Source organism: Aegilops tauschii, chromosome 3 (assembly GCF_002575655.3).
Source record: "Aegilops tauschii subsp. strangulata cultivar AL8/78 chromosome 3, Aet v6.0, whole genome shotgun sequence".
NCBI lineage: Eukaryota > Viridiplantae > Streptophyta > Magnoliopsida > Poales > Poaceae > Aegilops > Aegilops tauschii.
In genome coordinates this window covers 622655325-622678465 of record NC_053037.3, presented here as the reverse complement: position 1 = coordinate 622678465, position 23141 = coordinate 622655325, and the positions used below count along the sequence as shown (strand labels likewise).

Genomic DNA, 23141 nt, shown 5'->3' with positions numbered 1-23141 from the left:
TGAACCTTAGCGGGACGGAGTCTTTCTCTGGCGTGGCGAGGAGCCACGGTGGGAAGGAGTGGATCGGCTTTGATGAGTCGTGCCACAGCCTGCAGACGGCGCGGAAACGGAGGAAGTCGACCGGAGATGTCATGGAGCACGTCCGGTGGGAGGTCTGGCCACCTTGACTGTTCCATGGCGGCGGGATCGAGCGAGGATTGGTCACCTCGACCGTCCATCGGGGTAGAGGAGTAGATGGAATCGAGACGGGAGTACGTTTGTTTCCGATTAGCTGGTGGGCCGGGTCGTATATCGCTACGTACGGCCGTGTCATGCTCTAATACGTAAGGATGCCCATCGAGTTTTTTTTAAGACGCAACTGGGTCTTTCGGAATCGGAAGGAGGGCTTCGAAAATCCTAAACCTACGGGCTGGACAACTCAGTAATATAGTCTACTCAGTAACCTTGCTTCCGTAGAAATCCGTCCGTAGCTCTAGCAAAACACCGAACCGCTTGTCGAACAGCTTGCCGTCGTCTCCTTGTTGCTTGGGCTGCCTTTTTCTTTTTCATGTCAAAAAAATCGCTAGCAACACATGTTTGAGTTGCTCCCGGAGTTGCCTCAGTTTAATTGCCCGCCCTGAAGGTGTCCAAGGTTCGACGGCAGCCAGACTCGTTCTCTTCTTTTACCAAATGTTGGTGGTTGGCCATATGTATAAAAAAAAAAAATTGACTATGTCCATATACATAATGCATTTATACAACAATGCAAAAATGAAAATCTAGTTTTTTAGATACATCTGAGCCGACAACGAGACTGTTATGGTTGCCCCTCCTTGACCAAGTTGACCTCCAGACTGTGCCCTTCCAGAACCAGATTATTGAGATCACTGAGAGCATCATCCAGATGGGCATGCATCGTCTCTATGGCCATCGTCGGCGCCGCCGCCGCATATGTACTCGCCGGCCCGGATAATTTGGGTCAATTTATAGTTTTGGGGTTTTTTGTGGCCCGGTCAGGTCCGCTATATCCTCATCGGCCCGTAATCTTTTTACAAGCGGCCCACAGATCCGCCCATCCGCCGGGTCCAGCCCAGTAAAAATCAACATGCAAGGCTGGAACAACCAAACCATGAGAACGCTCAGTTTGTCTCAAAAAAAATGAGAACGCTCAGTATTCCCTCAAAAAAATAAATGAGAACGCTCAGTAATTTCTCAAAATAAAAAAATGAGAGCGCAAAAAGGTCGGTTCCTGAGTCAAAATTAACGGGCGTTTATACAATGTGGTGTATTTAGGCGGATTATTATAACTGGCTCGTCCTGTCTGCTCCCGTATCACGCCGCCATGAACGCAACAGGTTGGTCTGATCTACCGCAGATCTCGCCCGCGAGATCTCTGGCCGCCTGCAACACGACGCCATCGACTTAGCCCGCTTCCACGCCGTCTGTAAGCCATGGCGGGACTCCCGGACGGCGACGGCCACGACCCAGTTTCTCCCTGGCTCGTCGCGGCGGTAAATCACCAAGACGCCACGCGCCTCGAGATGAGATGCATCCTCTCCGGCTCCAACTACCGGCCTCGGGGAACTGGGTGACCAGCTACAGCGGCACTGTCCTCCGGTGTCTGACTCTGACCATCGAGGGCCTCCGCCCTAGTCTCCATGACCCTCTCACCGGAGCCGCCGCACACCTGCCTCTGTTCCCGCAATCCCTCGGCCTGTGGGGGGAGGAGATCGATCCCCACGGACTCATCTACGGCGACGGCGCAACCCTTCTCTACAGCATCTCAATCGCCGGTGCTCACGTGGTTGGGCCCAGGCCCACGGCCAGGTTCACGGCGGCTCTACTTCGCCCCGGCGACGCGGAGTGGACAATCCTCGAGAGGACCCTCGAGCATGAGTATGAGCATCGGTTCCGGACCTGGTCACCTCGTCAACCTGTTTTGTCGTCGGTCACATACCACGATGGTAAGATCCTGGCCGTCATGGAGGCTGACCAACATTGGCGCCTCGTCACACCAAACAGCAATATCGCCCGCGATGAGCTTGTCCAGAGCCAGGGGACGCCGGTTGTGCAGCTGTGGTTTGGCAAATCCACCTGCTATTACACTTACAACCACATCCTTGAGTCCCGTGGCGAGATTCTATGGGTGTCTATTAACAGCCCTGAGTATGACAAGGTGTCAGTGCTGGCACTCGAGGAGCCTCTATTGTCAGAACTGTCGCCACTTGAGAAGATGAGATGGGTGAGAAAGGATGGGCGTAGTCTGGCCGACCGCGTGCTGTTCCTCGGTACGCGCCACAGTTTTGTTGTGGATGCGGGGCGGGTGCCCAACAGCCACGGTGGGTGTGCCTACTTCGTCTACCAAAATGAGAATGTCTTTAAATATGGAAAGCGTGCCGTGTTCAGGTGCAATCTCATGAATGGCAAGACCGAGCTTGTACAGCGGCTGCCTCGATGTTGGGACTACAAAATGTGCCTGTGGTTCAACCCCGAGTCTGTCATCACTCCTCCCCAGGTATATATATTGCTCAAAAGAGTTTCAGTTTCTTAAGTTTGTTTTTCATTGTAATAAAATTTCCTACTTCATACTCCCTCCATCCGAATATAAGTGACTCAACTTTACAGTAACTTATTGATGAGTCACTTATTTTAAGACGGAGGGAGTATTATTTATCTAATGGTAGCATCTAATTAAGGAAACATATTCGATGAAATTTCACCTAATTTTGATCATCTTGAGGATAACCTTTTTATATTTCATTTGAAATATTTCATTATTTTTAACCCGGCACTATTGGTCTAATGCTCGCATAAAGCTAATCCACCATACAAGAGTTTAACCCAGAATCCTGAATAAGCCTTCTCATATTCATTTTGTAAATAACAAAAATTCTAATGTTGACCTATCATCAACTCAAGCCAATGCAACCGTACATGTGCTAATATGCCGTTGATTTTGTTCCGCCAGGAAATCACTGAGGGCTCACCGAAGCAGCAACATCAGATAGCTCCAAGAATTTCTAGTCCTCCAAGACACACTATTCACATTGAGAGACATCTTGTGCCCAGTCTTACGGTGCTGGTGCGCAATCTGCCTAGCACGGTGAAGAGCAATCAGCTCCGACTCTTTTTCAACAAGCATGGTAAAGTGTCCAGCGCTGAGGTGATATGCTATAAGAAGACCAGGGCCTCACAGGGTATTGCCCATGTGACCATAGAGACGACACATTCCCATCTGGAAGATGCTCTTGCTGCTCTCAATGAACTCGTTTTTGATGGATGCCATCTTGAGGTTAGCTTGATTAAAGAAGGGCAGCCACCACAATGTCCGCGTCAGCGCAGATAGATCAAAAAACTTGGATTTTCATTTTGATCATTATAAAAGTGAATGTCTCTATCTGATATTATTCCTAGATCGCATTGCCTTTGTATTTTCAGCATAGTGATAGATCAAGCTAGCTTGGTTAGTATCCTTTATGTCACAAGTCAAAATTTTAAAATTTGACTACGAATAATTATTTATATTAGAATAATTAAAATCATGTGTACTGATTTATCTTGAGTGCTAATGGGAGTTTTAGGTTTATTTAGATAGATTCGCCTTAGGATTATCCTGATTTTATAAATATATTAATAAGAACGGATTTGCTAATTCTCATTAGGATGTGAATTAGTTAGAGCACATCTAACACTGGACGGTATGATCTGCTCCAAGATTCACGTTTTGAGAAGTAGACGGGATCGCCTTGCGCACGTGCTGTCGCCCGTGTGCATTGCTTCGTCAGCCTTTTTCCGGTTTTGTTTGGGCCTCGTGGGCTTTGTGTGTCACGCGGGCATGTCATAATTCTGCTGAGGGTTTTGACTTCCTGCCGCATTCCATTCCCCCCAGTCCTTATCCACTCCTCTATGCTTCAGATTTGCGGACAGGGGCGAGAGCCGCAACGGATCAGAGCACCCATGGCGGGTACGGGGGATAACGTCCAATGAGGGGCCTGGGGGAGCAGGCCATCGACGATATCACATTAGCGAGCGCCCTCACACACTATCCCCCCCCCCCCCCCCCCCTTGTGCAGTTTTGTGTTGTATGTGCTCTTAGTAGTATGACATCAGTGAGCGACTTATGCTAGATTTGTGTGTTGTTTTTGTATGGATAATATACAAGTTCTTGTGAATGTTTCTTCGTGTTAATCGAGGTTCCACTGGTTTTTTTTCCATGTTCAGCAAAATTTGTACAATGCTCAGCGACGGTGTAGGGACACCCGGAGTTGAAAAACCACTATCATCTTATGCTTTTCTCTGGCTTCTATACTGCAATGGATCACACAACGATGAGACAGGGACGGAGCTGTTTGGTCGGCATTGGGGTCAATTGACCCCAATGAAATCAGGAAATGCTTCATTAAATTAGTACTAAACACTATCTATTTATTGAAGATGACCCCACTGCCAAAGACTTGACCCCAGCAAACATTTTTTCTAGCTTCGTCCCTGCGATGAGATGTCGCTCTTTAAGCACATCAAGCAAATAGTCTGTACATAAATGTTAGAATTCAAGAGATAGAAACCGGGGCAATTTGATGTCAATGATTTGATCACATGATGCAGTGCAGTGTTGTGTAAATCTCGTTTATCCTTTTTGCGGGAACATGCCTCATGCATAATTCCAGCATGCATGTAATAATATTTGTTTGGTACTGTGAATGCTGAAATCTTTTTCTATAAACATGGTCAAACTTTATGAAGTTTGAATTCAAACAAAATCTTATATGCGGAGTAAAAACAAACGGAAGGACTACATGCAGATAGATTTATGAGCTTTCTGTCATGCCCCGCCATTGTAAACCCGTCCGGCACCGGTGAGCTCCTCACTCTCCCCACTTCCTCCACATGCTTTCACTTCAGGCTTTTCTCCGGCTTCGAAGGTGCTTCACATAAATGTTAGAAGTCAGGGACAGAAATGAGGCAGTTTGATCGTCAATGATTGATCACATGACGTAGTGCAGTGATGTGCAAGTCTCGTTTATCTTCTTTTTTTCTGGTGGGAACATGTCTTGTGGTTTTTAACCTAGCTAAGCGATTGATATATCATTGCATCCAGGGCCGGCCCTGAGGGGGGGCAGGGGGGGGCGGCCGCCCCGGGCCCCGAGTAAGAAGGGCCCCCAATTGATTGGTTGCCACATATACGTGTGTAATTGTTTAGCCTGTACCTGTAATAGATCGACTGATTCTCCAAAAGGAAACAAAAGTTAATTGATCAATTAGCACACCGCGCAATCTTCTCGGCCTATACTCCTCCCCGATTGGCAACAAATCGGCCATACCATGGATGACGGGGCCCCGCCCACTTGTCTAATACTAGTAATTTTCGGCTGCTAGGCGTCATTAGTGGAAGGAGGTAATGCGGTTTCCAGATTCCCATCAATCTTCTCTTCAACGCAAATTTTTCTCTATCTTTATTCTTGTTAGATCGTTTGTTCGTTTCCTGAAGATTATTCTCTTGTACATATCTCTTTTTCACACTCCAATTTCTTGTATTGAGATTGGGATTAGAAAAGAGAAACTTGGACTTTTGTTCGTGACGCAGCAGCAAAATCTTGCGATTTCGAATTTTCTAGCCATCCAGGTACCTTGTTCCATGCCTTTCTTAGCACTTATATTTAATTAGCAGTACTCTTAATTTCTTGTATCATATGTTGTGTGCTGATTAGCAGGATTGCTATTCATTTAGCAAGATGCTATCTAAAAAGAATCCATCTGATAATGGGGAAAACATGCATATGAGTTGGTTGAGTCCCACATGAGTTGTTGGCATTTTTTTAGAGCAGATACAAGTGCTCTACTGATTCCCTGCAAAAAGCAGTATTTCTATGAGTTGGTTTTCTTTAATAGTTGTTAGCTTTAGTTGTTGTCAAGAACAACTAGTGAAAACTGTAGGAACACAAAAAATATATTAGTAAGCATGAAAGTGCTAATAATTCACATAACAATACAAATTATAGTCTGTTTATGATCGATCAAACTTTTATTTTGAATATTTATCATCCCTGTTTTTTAATATTCAAGAAGACAGGGCACCATAAATTATAGTCTACCAAATATTTATTTGCAGTTGAAATAGAAAGAAAAATATGAGTATATATGTTTATGTGGTTTTAGGGCCCCTCTGTGTTGTCTCGCCCCGGGTCCCGGAAATCTCAGGACCGGCCCTGATTGCATCTTATAAGACACTAACTGAACTCCGACGGGCTATATACCGAAATGAGCTAATGGATAAATTCAGTACATATTGGATAGATTAAGCAAAAAAATAGATAATCCTACTCAATAACCTGACCATGATAACTATACAGTAAATCAATTTAGACATCTCCCCATACTCCGGGTGGAAAGGACTTTACTCCGTCGACGCCTCTGTTTCACCATGCTCACCTTTGTAGTGTTTATGGCGACGATTGCAATACCTTGTGAGGTCTCGGCCTTCTTCTAGTATATCACCTTGCCACCAAACACTCTACTACTGAATATGCTGAACAAGTGTTGCAGCCAGCTGAACAAGAGTTGCAGCATGCTGAACAAGGGATGCAGCCAAGAGCTCTTCGCACTGAGACGTAGGCTGGACATCAACAGCCCAGCACAAGGGTTATTGCTTCTTGAAGTAGTAGCAGCTAAACCGTGCTGGTGGACTGGAGCAATTGTGAGCTGGGGGAGGAGCCACATGCACATGTCGCTGCCCCGTCCTTGCGGCAGCCACTCAACAAACTCTGCCGTGTTGTCGATAAGGTTGTACCTGAATGTAAAGTTGCGTCAAGCGTGTGCATCTGCAGGGACGCGTTGCGTGTTACTTATAGGCATAGGAGATTATAGGGTTTAGGTAGTTAGGTTGTTGTAGGATTGATCTCCAAGTCATGATCTATACAAGGGATAGAGATCAACCTATCCTAACTACCTAGGTACAACGCACGCCTCATACATGTATACGGTTTATACCTACACCGTATACATCCTAATATACACACTTTAACACGCCCCCTCAATCACAACTTTATCAGGTTGAGATTGTTCTTGAATTCTTCTAGCTTGCGCCATGATAAGGCTTTAGTGAAGCCATCTGCAACTTGATCATTAGTAGGAATAAACCGAATGTCCAGTAGCTTCTTGGCTACTCTCTCACGAACAAAATGATAGTCCACTTCAATGTGTTTTGTTCTTGCATGGAACACTGGATTTGCTGACAAATAAGTGGCACCAATGTTGTCACACCACAATCGTGCAACTGAAGAATGACTTATACCTAGTTCAGCAAGCAAGGTTTGAACCCATATCAACTCAGCCGTGGCATTTGCTAGAGCTTTGTATTCAGCCTCAGTGCTGGATCTAGACACAGTTGCTTGTTTTCGTGCACTCCAAGATATAAGGTTTGGTCCAAAGAAAACAGCAAAACCACCAGTTGACCTTCTATCATCAGGACAACCTGCCCAATCTGCATCTGAAAAGGCACTTACCACAGTTGAGTTTGATCTTGTGAACTTTAGTCCCGTACTCATAGTACCTCTGAGATATCTCAAAATCCTCTTCACTGCAGTCCAATGCTGAAGAGTAGGAGCATGCAAGAATTGACACACCTTGTTGACAGGAAAACATATGTCAGGTCTTGTAAGCGTTAAGTACTGCAAAGCACCTACCACACTTCTATAGTTTGTAGCTGCCTCGGCACCCAAGGACTCCCCTTCTTCCTTGGAAAGTTTTTCAGTAGTTGAAAGTGGCATGTTTGAAACCTTACAATTCATCATACCTGACCTTTTTAATATATCTGACACATATTTTTCTTGACTTAGGACTATCCCATCGGTTACCTTTTTCACTTCTATTCCCAAGAAGTAGTGCAGTTCGCCAAGATCCTTTAGAGCAAAGTCTCTCTTAAGATCTTCTAACAATGCATTGATTGCTTCTTGTGATGAGCTAGCCACAATAATATCATCAACATATACCAACATAAAGATGATTATTTTTCCCTTCTTATAGAAGAAAAGTGACGTGTCAGCCTTTGAAGGTCGAAAACCAAGCCTTTGAAGTTTATCACTGAACCTAGAATACCATGCTCTAGGTGCTTGTTTTAGACCATATAATGCCTTGTCAAGTTTGCAAACATAATGATGCTTGTCTTTTACCTCATACCCAGGTGGCTGTTTCATGTAGACTTCCTCCTCTAAAACGCCATGAAGGAACGCATTCTGCACATCCAATTGATGAAGGCTCCAACCATTTGATACTGCAACAGAGAGAACAAGTCTGATAGTAGCTGCTTTAACAACTGGACTAAATGTGTCCTCATAGTCAATGCTGTATCGTTGTTTAAAACCCTTTGCTACTAATCTAGCCTTGTATCTGTCTATTTCTCCACTGGCCTTTCTTTTGACTCTATAAACCCATTTACAATCAATTATATTCCTGCCTCTTGCTGGAGGCACTAAGTGCCATGTTTTATTTCTAATGAGAGCATTATACTCTTCATCCATAGCATTTTTCCAATTTCTATTTTCAAACGCCTCAGTCAAATTTCCTGGCTCACCTGTAACAGCTAGGCCGCCAAAGCGCATATTATCATACCTGACTGTTCCATCTGTACGAACCTTTGGCTTCAAAACCCCATGCTGTGATCTGGTTCTTTGGGTTGGCACAGGAACTGTAGTAGAAAGCTGCTGCACAGAAGATCCAGAGGAATCCGGCGCGGCAGACGATCCAGCGGCGCCCGATCCCATACCTGGCGCGGCAGAGGATCCAGCGGCGCCCGATCCCAGGCGGATCTCCTCGGAATCGTGGCCGGTCGCTTGTTGGGACACTTGTCGAGGCCCGGCTGGGGAACCGCCGGATGCAGAGAGGTGCCTGGGCTGGCGCGTGAGTGCGGCTGGCCCACCTGCTCCGCTGGGCCCGCCGCGAGTTGTCATTGCCTCGCCCGCGGGGCCACGGTGGGACGCGTGGTCGTCCGTCGCTGGCCCGCCTGACCCCGAGGCGGATGCGCTGCCACCGCCTGGCGCGGCAGGCGAGGGTGAATCTGCATCGGGATCGCCGCCGTCAGCATCTGGTGCAGCACCTGGATCAGCCTCGTGCTCCGCGCTTGTCCTTTCCTGCTGCATAAAATCATAGTGCACAACCGGATTTCCTCCAAAATTTATAGCAGAATTTTTATGAGAATTACCCAACTGATCATTAGCTATATGTTCGTCCCCATGATCAAGAGGTAAGGAGGAGGAATTTTCAGAGAGAAGCAGGACTTCGGATCTGATGGGAGTACCGGCGTTAGGATTTAGTTTGGCAAAGGGAAAAACTGTTTCGTCAAACACGACGTCTCGAGAAATATAAACACGTCCAGCAGTGATGTCTACACACTTGAAACCTTTGTGAAGGTTACTGTAGCCAAGAAATACGCACTGTTTGGAGCGAAATTCGAGCTTGCGAGCATTGAAAGGACGGAGGTTGGGCCAACATGCGCACCCAAAAGTACGAAGAGCATGATAGTTTGGTGCCTCATGAAATAGTTTTTCTAGTGGAGTCTCAAGATTTATAACCTTACTTGGTGTACGGTTAATCAAATATGTGGCAGCTATGAATGCCTCGTCCCAAAATTTCAGGGGCATAGACGCATGAGCTAGCAAAGAGAGGCCAACCTCCACAATGTGGCGGTGTTTTCTTTCGGCAGAGCCGTTCTGCTGATGAGCATGCGGGCAGGAAACATGGTGTGTGATGCCAATTTGGCGGAAAAAGGAATTTAACCTTTCCTACTCACCACCCCAATCGGTTTGCATTGTGATGATTTTGCGATCAAAAAGTCTTTCTACAAGTGCTTGGAATTCATGAAATACTTTAAAGACTTCTGATCTATGCTTGAGAAGAAATATCCAAGTAAATTTACTGAAATCATAAATAAAGCTCACATAATAATTATTTTTATTGATTGAATCACGGGCAGGCCCCCAGACATCAGAATAAATAAGCTCTAAAGGAGCATTCGAGGAACTACTAGAATGTGGATAGGGAAGTTGGTAACTTTTGCCTTGTTGGCATCACACACCTCCTCTTTATTCGACTAATGAACTGAAAAAGAAATTTTGTTCTTTCTAAGAACATGCTGAACAATTTGCAAAGACGGATGACCTAATCGATCGTGCCATCTTGACGGAGAAATCTTGGTGGCACCAAAAGCATGCCTGCCCGGGCCTAAAGAAGCCGATGATAGGGGGTAGAGGCCAGCTCTACACCTGCCTTGGAGGAGCATGCTCCTCGTTGCTTGTCCTTGATGAAGAAGAAACGAGGGTGAGTTTCAAGAAACACATGATTATCTTGTGATAGGCGATGAGCAGAGACAAGATTTTTTGTGGCTTTAGGTGAATAAAGAACATCTTTTAGATGAAGATTACGAGTGGGAGTACGAACATATGCTTGACCAATATGAGTAATTTTCATACCTGCTCCGTTGGGCATGTTCACTTGATCATGTCCGTTGTACCTCTCCCTCATGGTAAGCTTGTCCAACTCGCCGGTGATGTGATCGGTGGCGCCTATGTCGACATACCAGTTGGTGTCGACGACGTAGGAGGAGTTGGACACGGCGCTCGCACTCTTCTCCTTGGTGAATGCGATGTCGAAGCGCCTGTAGCACTCAATGGCAGTGTGGTTGGGCTTCTTGCATATCTGACAGAACACCTCAGGGAGCTCATCTCGTCCCCCGCCTCCTTGGCCACGTCCACCGTGGTCGTTTCCACGGCCGCCGTTTCCTCCATTGCCACGGCCGTGGCCACGGCCGCCTCCGTTCCTGCCGCGGCCTCCACCGCGAGGGAAACCACCGCGACCGCCACGGGAAGCGGCGTTTGCGGAAGAGTGTGACGACGAGTTGCCACCCTCGAACATGGCGAGGCGGCTCTTGAAGCTGATGAGTTGGGCGTAGAGCTCATTGGGCTTGATGGGGACGGTCCTGGCACAGATGGAGGAGACGAAAGACATGTAGTCGAAATCCAAGCCAGCAAGGATATACGACACCATGTCATCGTCCGTAAGCGGCTTGCCGATGGCAGCCATCTCATCGCCGAGGGCCTTCATGCGGCCAAGGTACTCGGCAATGGTGGAGTTCCCCTTCTTGGTGGTGGAGAGGGCGATCCTCGTATTGACGATGGCTGCCTACGTCTGGGAGATGAAGATCTCCGTGATTGCAGTCCATGCTGCTGACGCCGTGGTGCATGTTGCGATCTGGACCATCACAGGGGGTGAGATGGAATTGAAAAGAAAGCTCAGAACCTGGGAGTCTCGGGCCCTGTCGATCTCATATGCCGGGTTCGGCACGTCGGTGACCTTGCCATCTTTGTCAGACAGCTTGGGCGCCGGCACCTCCCTCTCTGGATCGAGGTAGGTGACCAGCTGGGCGCCACGGATGGTGGCCATAGCCTGCGCACGCCAGACGTTGAAGTTGGAGCGATGGAGTTTCTCGGCGATGGGGTTGAGCACGGATGGGGCGGCTGTGGTGGAGCTTGAGGACGACATGGCGGCGCAAGGGGGGTGGCGGCGCAGGAGATGTGCTTAGTGGAGAATGGCTCTGAATACCATGTAAAGTTGCGTTAAGCGTGTGCATCTGCAGGGACGCGTTGCGTGTTACTTATAGGCATAGGAGATTACAGGGTTTAGATAGTTAGGTTGTTGTAGGATTGATCTCCAAGTCATGATCTATACAAGGGATAGAGATCAACCTAAACATATCCTAACTACCTAGGTACAACGCACGCCTCATACATGTATACGGTTTATACCTACACCGTATACATCCTAATATACACACTTTAACACTGAACACGCCATGTCGCTCATGTCGCGGGCGGCCGCCCTGGTCGTCGTAGTACAAGAAGTAGGTGAACCCACCGCTCACTCCCAGGTGCATTGCGTCCACAGCGAAACTATTGGGCCACCCTAAGAACAACACGCGGTCCTCCAGGCTCCGGCCATCCTTCTTCGTCCACGTCAACTTCTCTTTTTTTGAAACAAGACATCAACTTTTCTGGCCCCTCGGTGACCTCCTCAAGGGTGTGCATCGACATCGAGAGCGCGTCGACGAGGTCATTGACGCCATTCTTACCTTTATCGGGGTAATACATCAAAATGTGCACCGACGCCCACAGCAGCTCCCCGCGGGACTCGAGCACATAGCTGTGCTCGTAGAAGTAGCTGTCACATAGGCGTGGCATCGACTGTGGCCTAGCAACCAGGACATCGTCGCTGTCGATTGCGGCTGTGGACCGTGTTGTCTGTCCTCAACGGTCACATGGATCTTGCCTTTGTGATACGCGACACAAAACTCTCCGTCGGAGGGGCATTCGAGGGTCCTGTGGATAAACGTCCAGTCGGCTTCGCCAGGGCGCAGGAGCGCCGCCCTAAACTCGGTTGTATATGCGTCGATGCTGTCGTGTTTGCTGAACAGAAGGACAGCGCCGTCGTTGTAGATGATGCCTGCGGGATTCTCCTCCAACCGGCGGAGGACGTTCTCGTCAGGCAGGTGGGTGGGGGGCCCTCCGGCGAGAGGGTCATGGAGGGTTGGGCCGTGGGGGTCGGAGGCGGTGAAGTAGCGAACGGCGGTGCCGTCGGCGCTGGCCACCCAGTTCATCCCGGTGCCACTGCCACCAGATATGGGCGGTGGCGAGACGTAGCTTGCGTTGGCGAAGACGCATCTGAAGTAGAGGGAGTCCTCGCTCGTCTTGCTGGGCGCCAGGAGCCACGGCACCAGTCCCCGTTAACGTTGTCGTCGATGGTCCGTGTGAGTCGCGCCATGCCTTGCACACGGCGTGGCAGCGGACGAAATCGGCGGGGACGTGCAGACGGGAAGAGACCTCTCGGAGCAGTTCCGGCGGGAGGTCCGGCCGCCACGTCCCGTGCATCGCGGCAGGTTGGTTCTAGATCTGGCACCTGGCACCTACACGTATATGTACCCAATCCGATCTGCTCTGGTGTTAAATACTAACACGTCTATTTTGCCGCTGGACTAAGTACACGCCCAGATTAAAACAAAAATCTGTTTCGGACCTTACTGAAATTTTCAAAATTATCTCGGAATTCGATCTATCACAACATGTTCAATTTCAATGAACGGAGAATTTTGACCTAAATTAAATTTTGTTTGAAATTAATTCGAATCTTATGTCCGGCCAAAAAATTCAAGGTTAAAACTTTTCCAGTCCCATGGAAATACCAAATTTTCATTGAAATTTCTTTCACGTTCTGTTGTTTGTTCCTCCGCCATATAGGCAATTTCGAGATAAATGCACGAGGGGCATATGCAACTCTGAGTTATGAGCGAAGTGTTGTCCATGAAAAATTTCCAAACATGCATGCCAAATAAAAAGTACTTCGCCTATGTCAAGTAAACTATTCACGCAACCTATTAAAACTAATTCAATAGATACCATGTATAAGGTTTTTCCATAGTATATGCTTGCCCATATAAAACAAATTGTACATATGTGTCAAATAAAGTTTTCGCTCTCGACTTCCGAAAATATTCATCACGTGCAAAAAAAAATTGTGAAATATGTGTCAGCTACTCGTACAAATAGGAAAAAAAACAGTCATCTACCACTGGCATGCACACTGCTAACTTCTGCTCAAATTCCACAACTAAGTTTCCCTAGACGACGTGAACCAATCGGTGGTTGGATGATTAGGAGAATAGTGTTATCCCCAGCCCACCAGGGTTCAAGTGCTATACTTAGACACTGATGGTTGCATTTTTCTGGATTTATTTCAGATCCATGTGTGCTAGAAAAAAAATCCCTAGAAGACTCAAGTCCTATTAGGAAATTTATGACGTTGCCGAGTATAATTATGCCGATACTTGTACGGGATTTATTTAGTTGCAATGATACACTAGGGTCATTAGGAATCTCTAGGCATAATATTTCTCACTACCACAGCTCTCAACCCATGACCTCTGCTTTACGACCAACTCTTTTCTCCTCTCCACCTATCTTCATCTTTCTAATTCACGGGCATAGCCGCACAGTCATAGATTTATGACCTTTCTATGATGCCCCACAGTTATAAACATGTCATACGCGGGGTGACCTCAACCCTCTCCTTATCATTCTAGGTTTCATGCTTCTTCTCTGTGATTTGTAATAATGAATGGCTTCTTCAAAATTTGAACTACCAAAAGGTCTTATATTAAGGAACGCAGGGAGTAGTTTTGTAAGTTGAGACATCATCAATGATTCATCACATGTTCGCAGTGTAGTCATGTGCATGTATAGAGGTTTTACCTTCCTACCTATCTGGGCTATCAGATCAAATTCACTATATATTCCAATTAAAAAGAATAGATAATGCTAATCAAGCAACTAGACTGATAACTATGATGGCCAGCTGATTAAGATTGATCGATCGGTCGACCTATATAGGTCATCAGCGCCGCCCCTCTTTCACTAAGCTCACCTCCAGGCAGTGCTCATCCAGATACAGCCCGTCAAGAGCGGCAAGGGCATGTGTCGTGGACATGGTAACAATGCCGATACCCTGTCATGTCTTGGTCTTCTTGTAGTAGATTACTTCGTCATTGGACACTCTGCCGTGCTTACTAAATAAGTATTGCAGCTGAGAGCTCTTTGCAGTGAGTAACCACAACACCCTAAAGTAAGGGCCATATATTCTCTTGATGGGAATAATGTTATTGCTTCTTGGGTATTAGATAGGCCATGTTGGGTTAGCAATGTGAATCATGTTATTGCTTATTTGTGTAGCAGCTAGACCCTGATGGATTCTAGCAATGCGAATCATATTATTGCTTCTTGGAGTAGCAGCTGGACCCTGAATGGTTGTAGCAATGGTGGGCCGGGGGACAAGCCAGGTGCACATCTCTGTGTACCATCCTTGTGGCAGCAACTCCACAAACTCTATCGTGTCATCCATGAGGTTGTACCTAAACACGCCATGCTGCTGCTCATGCGGCAGACCGTTCCCCTCGTAGTCCCAATACACGAAATAGGCGAATCCACCGCTCACGCCCAGTCGCGACGCGTCGACGGCAAAACTATTGGGCCACCCCAGAAACAGGATGCGGTCTGACAGGCTCAAACCATCCTTCGACACCCACCGCATCTTCTCCGGCCCATCGGCGACCTCCTTGAGCTCGTGCACCTACACGGAGAGCGCGCGGACCAGGCGATCTATGCTCTGCTCACCCTTTTCCATGTAATCCATACTAACATGCACAGAAGCCCAGAGAAGCTCGTTGCGGGACTCAAGGGCGTAGGTGTACTCGCAGATGCAGCCATGGCAATCGCACAGAATCCTGGGTAGCGCATCGTCAGTCACGGCGGCGGACGGTGTTGTCAGGACGTGCCAGTGGTTGTCCTCCATGGTCACAAAGATCTTACCGGCGTGATAGGCAACGCAGAACTCTCCACTTGTGCTGGGATATATGTCAGTCCTCCGGACGAACGTCCACTTGTCATCACCTGGACGCAGGAGCGCGGCCCTAAACTCAATGCTACATAGGTTGCTGGCGTGTTCGCTGTACATAAGAACGGCGCCATCCTTGTAGATGATGCAACTGGGATTCTCCTCCCTCAACTGGCCGGCAATGTTACAGTCAGGCAGGTGGGTGGGGGGCCCTCCGGCGAGAGGATCCTGGAGGAGTGGGCCATGGGGCCCGGAAGCGGTGAAGTAGCGGACTTCCGTGCCGTCGGCGCTGGCCACCCAGTTCATCATGGGGCCGCCAGATATGGGCGGCGGCGCGACGTAGCTTGCATTGGAGAAGACGCATGTGAACTTGAGCGAGACGTATGCTCGTAGCAGGGCGTGAGGAGCCATGGCAGGAACTGATGATCAGTCGTCGTGGTTGGGTCGTGCGAGTCGCGCCATGGCCTGCGGACGGCATGGAAGCGGATGAAGTCGGCGACGTTGTGCATGTGGGAGGAGATCTCACGGAGCAGTTTCCTGCAAGCGGATCAGCCTCGCACGTATATAATGGGAATCTCATGTGTATCCGTATTACAATACAGTACAAAAGATGATTTTCTAACGTGTTCGGGACATCCCGTGCATGCGTCCTTCTCTCCATCTTATTGTACGAGGTTTAGAATCGCACCGTGGAGAGTGGAGGCGGAAGAGATTGCTCTCGACCGTCCGGTGAAAAGTGCATTTGACGGACACGGAGGCGGCGGGCGCTCGCACGGAATCCGTTGGCTGAAGGCAAACATTTCCCATAGTAAATAATGTACCCATATTTTCGTTTGGCCTATTCTTCAAAAAAAAAAAATGTTTGGCCTTTTGCTTATACAAAGCAGAACGAGTGACCTCCTATTTCCCTAGTTCCATTCTCACTTCCTCAGCCTCACATGGTCTTAAGAGCATGGAACTAGGCATATGACCTTATTTCTTCTAATAAATTTGGTCAGCATGCATGGCTACAAAGGCAAATTTCGAGATAAATATAGAAGGGCTGAAGGAGTACACAGTGAAGGACGAAATGTTGAAGGAGTACGTGTCGGCCGGCAGATCTTTTTAAAAGATCCAGCGCCTTATGGGCCGTCTGATTCGGTGTTGTGAGCACTTCCTTCTCTTCTTTAGTTTTCTGCAACAAGATCCTTGTTGCAAAACATCCTCTTCCCTAATTTCCTGCAACAAGACCCATGTTGCAAAACCTCTTCCTCTCTATTTTTTTGAACAAGACTTTTGCTGCAAAAATTATAACATCTCCGCTGCCGTGTCTAATTTTCTAAAACAAGATCCTTGTTGCAAAAATGGCAACAGCATCTCCGGCCACGTCGCACACTTGCATAGTCGTCGTTCGCTGCCGCCGTTCCACAACAACCTCGTTGTCGTTGTTGCAGAAACATGTCTCGGAGGTGTTGTTGCAAACAGCGATGCAGGGCCGAACACTAGTAGTGGACGTGGACGTATGCGCGTGGTGTTGTGGCTGCTACCAGTGTCGGTGGTCCCTGACGCGCATCTCATTGATGGCGCTCCACGACCGACTTGGCGGATCTTGCCAGATCTACCGATCCGATCGGCGGGGAGGTGTTTGGTGGTGGAAATCCAACATGGATGCACTCGACAACGACGACCTACAGGCGGCGGTGCTCGTCTTGGCCGCCGTCGCCTTCCCTAGTCCGTGCGCGGCGGGTTCTAGCCCTCTTCGGCTTGTAACAAAAGGCTAGTTGAAAACCCCCTTCCCGAAATAGAGGACTAGTTGCAGAAACGTGGAGACGCAAGTGGTTGCTCTCGACCGTCCATTGAAAAGTGCATCTGAAGGACATGGAGGCGGCGAACGCTCGCACGGGATTGGTTGGCTGAAGGCAAACATTTCCCAAAGTAAATAATGTACTCCATATTCTTGTTTGGCCCGCGGAGATTCTGACCGCAGATAAAAAGGTCACGCCCGCTCCAGGTGGGAGTGGCGGCGGCGGCGCGCCATCAGCAGGTTTTGTTTGGCCGGCTCCCCAAGGACCTGGGTGTTATTTCTGCTCTTTCTGCTTGTGGGGTGTTATCTACCGCAGGTTTTCATCCTTACAGATCTGGGGTGGTTTTCGCAAAACAAAACAAAAACAGCACCATGCGGTAGCTCATAGTTTAGCTAATTTTGCTTATGAAAATAATGAGACTTGTAATTGGGTCGATAAACCCCAAACTTCCAGGTTAATGTGTTAGTAAACGATGTGAGCTTATTGCCAAGTTAATAAAGTGAGCCATGGTGGCATTCCCTCTAAAAAAAATAAGGGAAACGTTTTACGCCGGCTGGCCGGCTTAACTTTGAGCCGGTCGCTCGCGCACATGGCCCTGGGCCCACGTGTGCTGCGCGCTCGCCACATAAACGCCTCGCGTGTCACTGCTTCCTTCCTTATCCATTCGTCGTTGCCTAGGCCACTACCCCCATACCTTCCTCTTATCGCCTCATCTCCTCCACAAAGCAAGGTGCGTCCATGGCCACTGCTGAACACAGCTACCCACCACCGCTGGAAACATATACGCCTCGTGTTTTTCGTTGTGAATCTAGTGTTGCAGGGTGTAACACCCACGATGCGGCTATATCTCCCACGTGTCCAGGCACGACTTAGAGGCATAACCGCATTGTGGTTTTGTCGCAAGAAGGGTCATCTTCACACAATCCCATGTAATGAACAAGAATGGGATAAAGAGTTGGCTTACAATCGCCACTTCACACAATACATAATAAAAATCATACATCAATCAGAGTACACACATGGGTCCGACTACGGAACCAAAAGAAAAGAAGACAACCCCAAATGCTAGATCCCCGATCGTCCCAACTGGGCTCCACTACTGATCATCAGGAAACGAAACATAGTAACTACCAAGGTCCTCGCCAAACTCCCACTTGAGTTCGGTAGCATCACTTGCACTGGTATCCTCGGCACCTGCAACTGTTTGGAAGTATCTGTGAGTCACGAGGACTCAGCAATCTCACACCCGCGAGATCAAGACTATTTAAGCTTAAGGGTAGGAAAGGGGGTAGTGAGGTGGAGCTGCAGCAAGCACTAAGCATATATGGTGGCGAACATACGCAAATAAGAGCGAGAAGAGGAGCAACGGAACGGTCGTCAACTAGTAATGATCAAGAAGTGATCCTGAACTCCTACTTACGTCAAACATAACCCAAAAGCCGTGTTCACTTCCCGGACTCCGCCGAAAAGAGACCATCACGGCTACACACACGGTTGATGCATTTTAATTAAGTCGAGTGTCAAGTTCTCTACAACCGGATATTAACAAATTCCCATCTGCCACATAACCGCGGGCACGGCTTTCGAAAGATAATACCCTGCAGGGGGTGTCCCAACTTAGCCCATTATAAGCTCTCACGGTCAACGAAGGATAAACCTTCTCCCGGGAAGACCCGATCAGTCTCGGAATCCCGGTTTACAAGACATTTCGACAATGGTAAAACAAGACCAGCAAAGCCGCCCGATGTGCCGACAAATCCCGATAGGAGCTGCACATATCTCGTTCTCAGGGCACACCGGATGAGCAAGACGTCGGGTTGGCATAGACCCTGGTTGCCCAGGGGGCGCCGGACATCGCTCGGTTTGGACCAGCACTCGAAGGAGAACTGGCCCGGGGTTAAAATAAGGATGACCCTTGAGTCTGCAGAACCCAAGGGAAAAAGGCTTAGGTAGGCAAATGGTAAAACCAAGGTTGGGCCTTGCTGGAGGAGTTTTATTCAAACCGAACTGTCAAGGGGGTCCCATAAATCACCCAACTGCGTAAGGAACGCAAAATCAAGGAACATAACACCGGTATGACGGAAACTAGGGCGGCAAGAGTGGAACAAAACACCAGGCATAAGGCCGAGCCTTCCACCCTTTACCAAGTATATAGATGCATTAATTAAAATAAGAGATATTGTGATATCCCAACATATCCATGTTCCAACATGGAACAAACTTCATCTTCACCTACAACTAGCAATAAGAGAGGCTGAGCAAAAGCGGTAACATAGCCATACAACGGTTTGCAGGGAAAGGTGGGTTAGAGGCTTGACATGGCAATATGGGAGGCATGATATAGCAAGTGGTAGGTAGCGCGGCATAGCAATAGAGCGAACAACTAGCAAAGCAAAGATAGAAGTGATTTCGAGGGTATGGTCATCTTGCCTGAAATCCCACTAGGAAGAAGAACGAGTCCATGAAGAAGACAAACGGATGTAGTCGAACGAATCCTCACAACTCCGGAACGAAACCGAAGCTAACGAGAGAAGCAAACCGGAAAGAAGCAAACAACATAGTAAACAACCATCACATACACATGGCATGATGCACAACCAAGTATGATGCATGTCCGGTTTAATGAGGCATGGCATGGCAAAGTGCACAAACAAAACTACAAGTTAAGTGGAGCTCAATATGCAACGAGTAGCATATTGACGAAACACCACATCAATTGTTTAGTTCTCTCGGTTATGTATCCAACAATATTAAATGTTGTTAAACATGGCAAGAGGTGAAGCATAAGTAAACTAACTATTTAAGCAAGTTAAATGAGGCCGGAAACAAACAACAACAATTCCGGAAAATCCTCATGTGCATATTTTAGATTTGGTACTGTTCTGCCTAAAACCATATTTTATTGTTGTTAAACAGCAAAAATGAAGTGCACCATGTTAAACTAGGCATTTTTCTACCCCATTTACATAAGTTTATTAAAATCCGAGCTACGGTTATTTAGTTATGAATTAAAGCATTTTAGTATGGCATTATGCAAAATAAACACAAACAGCATGTTAAACATTTTTAACATGGGTGAAAGTTGCAAAATATTAATCTACACAAAATTCTAAGCATTTTACATGTTTAAAACATTTTAATCCGATGCACAGTTGTTGAGTTATTAAATGCAGGAAGAACAGGGGTTTTTCTGTAAAACAGCAACTACTCAGTTAATTAGCAAATTCGTCCATGGAAAAAAACAGTGTCTCGGGCCGAATCTGGCAGGTTGGCCCAACAGGAGGAAAAACAGAGGAAGGGCGCTAGGGTGTGGCCTCACCCAGTGGGCCTTGGCCCGGTAGGTGGAGATGCTGGCGGGGCGCAGTCAACGCAGGCAGGGGATCGAGCTGGACTTGGCGCTGGCCTCGTCCTTGATGCAGAGGAAGCAGGGCGCGGCGGCACTGGACAGGAAGGCAGCAGCGGGGTCCGGCGAGGCAGGGGGACTTGGGCGACGCGGGAAGCGGACTAGGCCGAGGCGCCATGGCAGTGGAACGGCAGCGGGGGCGGAACTTGGGGCGCCGGAGGTGGGGACGGGGATGCCGGTGTGGAGAGGAGCGCTCGGGCAGAGGAGGAGCGATGCCGGGGCTTGCGAACTGCTGCTGTTGCCGCGGCGACGAGGCAGCGAGGCGAGGGAATTGGCACTGGTGGGACTTGGGGACGAGCTCCCGGCGACGGGGCGTGATGCAGAGGAGGCAGACGAGGCGGCGGGGAAAGCCGAGACTGCAAGGGCGCGAAGACGACGACAGCAACGCGGTCGACGAGCAGGGGAGGCCATGGCGCGGGAAGCATCCTGCAGTTTATGAGACGGCAACGGTTTAGATGCTCGGGACCCTCCTGGTCCAGATCGAGCGAGGCAGGAGGACTCGGGCTCCTCTGGTGGATGCGGGCGCGTTGAGGCGCGGGAGTGGCGGCAGGGTGAGGAGTGCTCGGGCGCTGCGCTGTTGCTGCGGGCTCGAGGAGAAAACAGAGGAGGAGCTCCTCTCTTGTGGGCTTGATCGAGGCAAGGAGGAGGATTTGGTGGTGGCTGGCTGGTGGATCGGGAGGAGGCTGCGGGATTGCTTTGGTTGGGCAGGTGGATCGGGAGGGATCCCGATGTGGAGTGGCGGCGGCCGAAATGGATGGGACAGATCTCCTAGGTTTTAGGGTTAGACTGGTTATATAGGTAGGGGATTAGAGTAGGGGCTATCCCGTCCCTCCGATTTAAATCGGACGCCATGAAAATAAGCTAGGAGAGTCTAACAAAGAAAACGGTGATGTTTTATAGATGTTTGGGGATGATCCGGGCCCATCGGTAACAACAACCCGGGTCGGGTTCGGAACAATTTTCGGACGCGCACGAGGGGTGGTCTGAGAGGGGTCGACAAAGACAAAGTGTCTGACAAAAGGCCCGGAGAAGACAAGAGAGAAAACGAGGAGCAACGTTGCAAGTGTGGTTGGTCTCGAAACGGACAACGATAGCAAGGGGGGACGCGGCAACTATGAGCAGATGCAGGTTTTAAAAACAATGACGGCAACGAGGTGCCGATGCAATGCGGATGATGCCATGATGAAATGCAACAAACAAATAAATACACACAACGACAACGAAGAACATTGAAGGCTTCTGGAGCATCCGTCTCGGGGTGTTACAACACTCCACCACTACGAGAGGATCTCGTCCCGAGATCTAGGATGGCACCAGAGAGAAGCGGAAGAGGAAGAAGTAAAACAAAGTTGCTTCTTTGACAAACGAGTGAAACCAAAGAACCTTGAGAGGTCGCAAAGCTTGAAGAAATGACACGACGGAGGTGAACAAAATTTAAAACACTCCGTTCAGCAAGAGGAACAAGGACCATTACAAGAACCTTGTACGTTGAAAAACATGGAAATAAGAGCTTAACGGATCAAAATTAATATGAAAGCACACCGGTAGAAAAGAGAAACAAGGAACAAGAATGACATAATTTGGACAGCACTCGATAGAAAATGGAAAGAATTGAACATGATCTTGACAAGATGAGAGGATACTCGATGAAATTAACAACACATTGCCTCCGGAACTAATGAAAGAATGGCACAAGGGGTAAGAAAGATTTCAGATAGCACTACGGTTGAGAAGGGAGGCAAAACTTGACAGAATGGGAAGACCTTGAAAAGAGGGCACGACACTCCGGTTGGAAATGGATAAGCATGAAAAGAACACGGTCCTCACAAATCGAGATGATGAGTGAAGATAGCAACATCACCATGCCTCCGGAAGAAAAAATAGAAGATAGATCATTGGAATAAAGGAATGGATAAGAAAATGACAACTTCTGCCACAAATAAGCTTGGAAAGCACCCTTCCAAGAAGGTTAGAACGGAGTTGTTGGGTAATCAACAACGAAACGAGTAAGCTTGTAGTGGACTTATGGAAAAAACATCTCAAGACTATGAGGTGACAGCCGGCCACTAATGGAAACCATTGATTTGATTGAGAGCACCAAAGAGATGAAAAACTTCTTCACCGAGATGAGAAGGAGAAAATTGGATCATAGATAAGCACCACAACTAGCTACATTCCTTAGGGAAGGCTGTAGGTGAAATATAACCCAATATAACTCCAACAAAAAGATTGGTTGGTTGAAAAGATCTCTTGAACGAACAGAAAATGACGGATTTAAATATGTCACTCTTGAAAACTTGTGAATCATGAAACGCGAAGGGAAATTATCAAGAATGACATAACACCATCCCAAAAGATAAGGTAGAACGAATTGCACTTTAGAATGCAAGATGAAGAATGCTTGGACTCCTCAAGACAAAACATGTGTTGAACACCATGTTTATTTTAAAGTATAGCTTGGCAGATCTTAACTCCGAGAGAAATCCTGAAGAACAATTGAAGAATGAAATGAATCCTTGATGAGCCACCATGTTGATCCTCCATGA

The 23141-nt window shown here is 47.9% G+C and overlaps 1 non-coding gene and 3 pseudogenes across 1 annotated transcript; 1 reads left to right on the top strand and 3 right to left on the bottom strand.

Annotated features, from left to right (window-relative positions):
• The first annotated feature begins 1525 nt into the window (after positions 1-1525).
• LOC141020855 (uncharacterized) overlaps positions 1526-23141 on the top strand; it is a 105727-nt pseudogene continuing 84111 nt past the window's right edge.
• Positions 6463-12893, bottom strand: LOC109772238 (uncharacterized; annotated as a pseudogene).
• On the bottom strand, positions 10896-11034 carry LOC120962215 (small nucleolar RNA Z247). The gene has a single exon (XR_005753058.1). It is a non-coding gene; the product is annotated as a small nucleolar RNA Z247 (small nucleolar RNA).
• On the bottom strand, positions 14692-21006 carry LOC109772239 (uncharacterized; annotated as a pseudogene).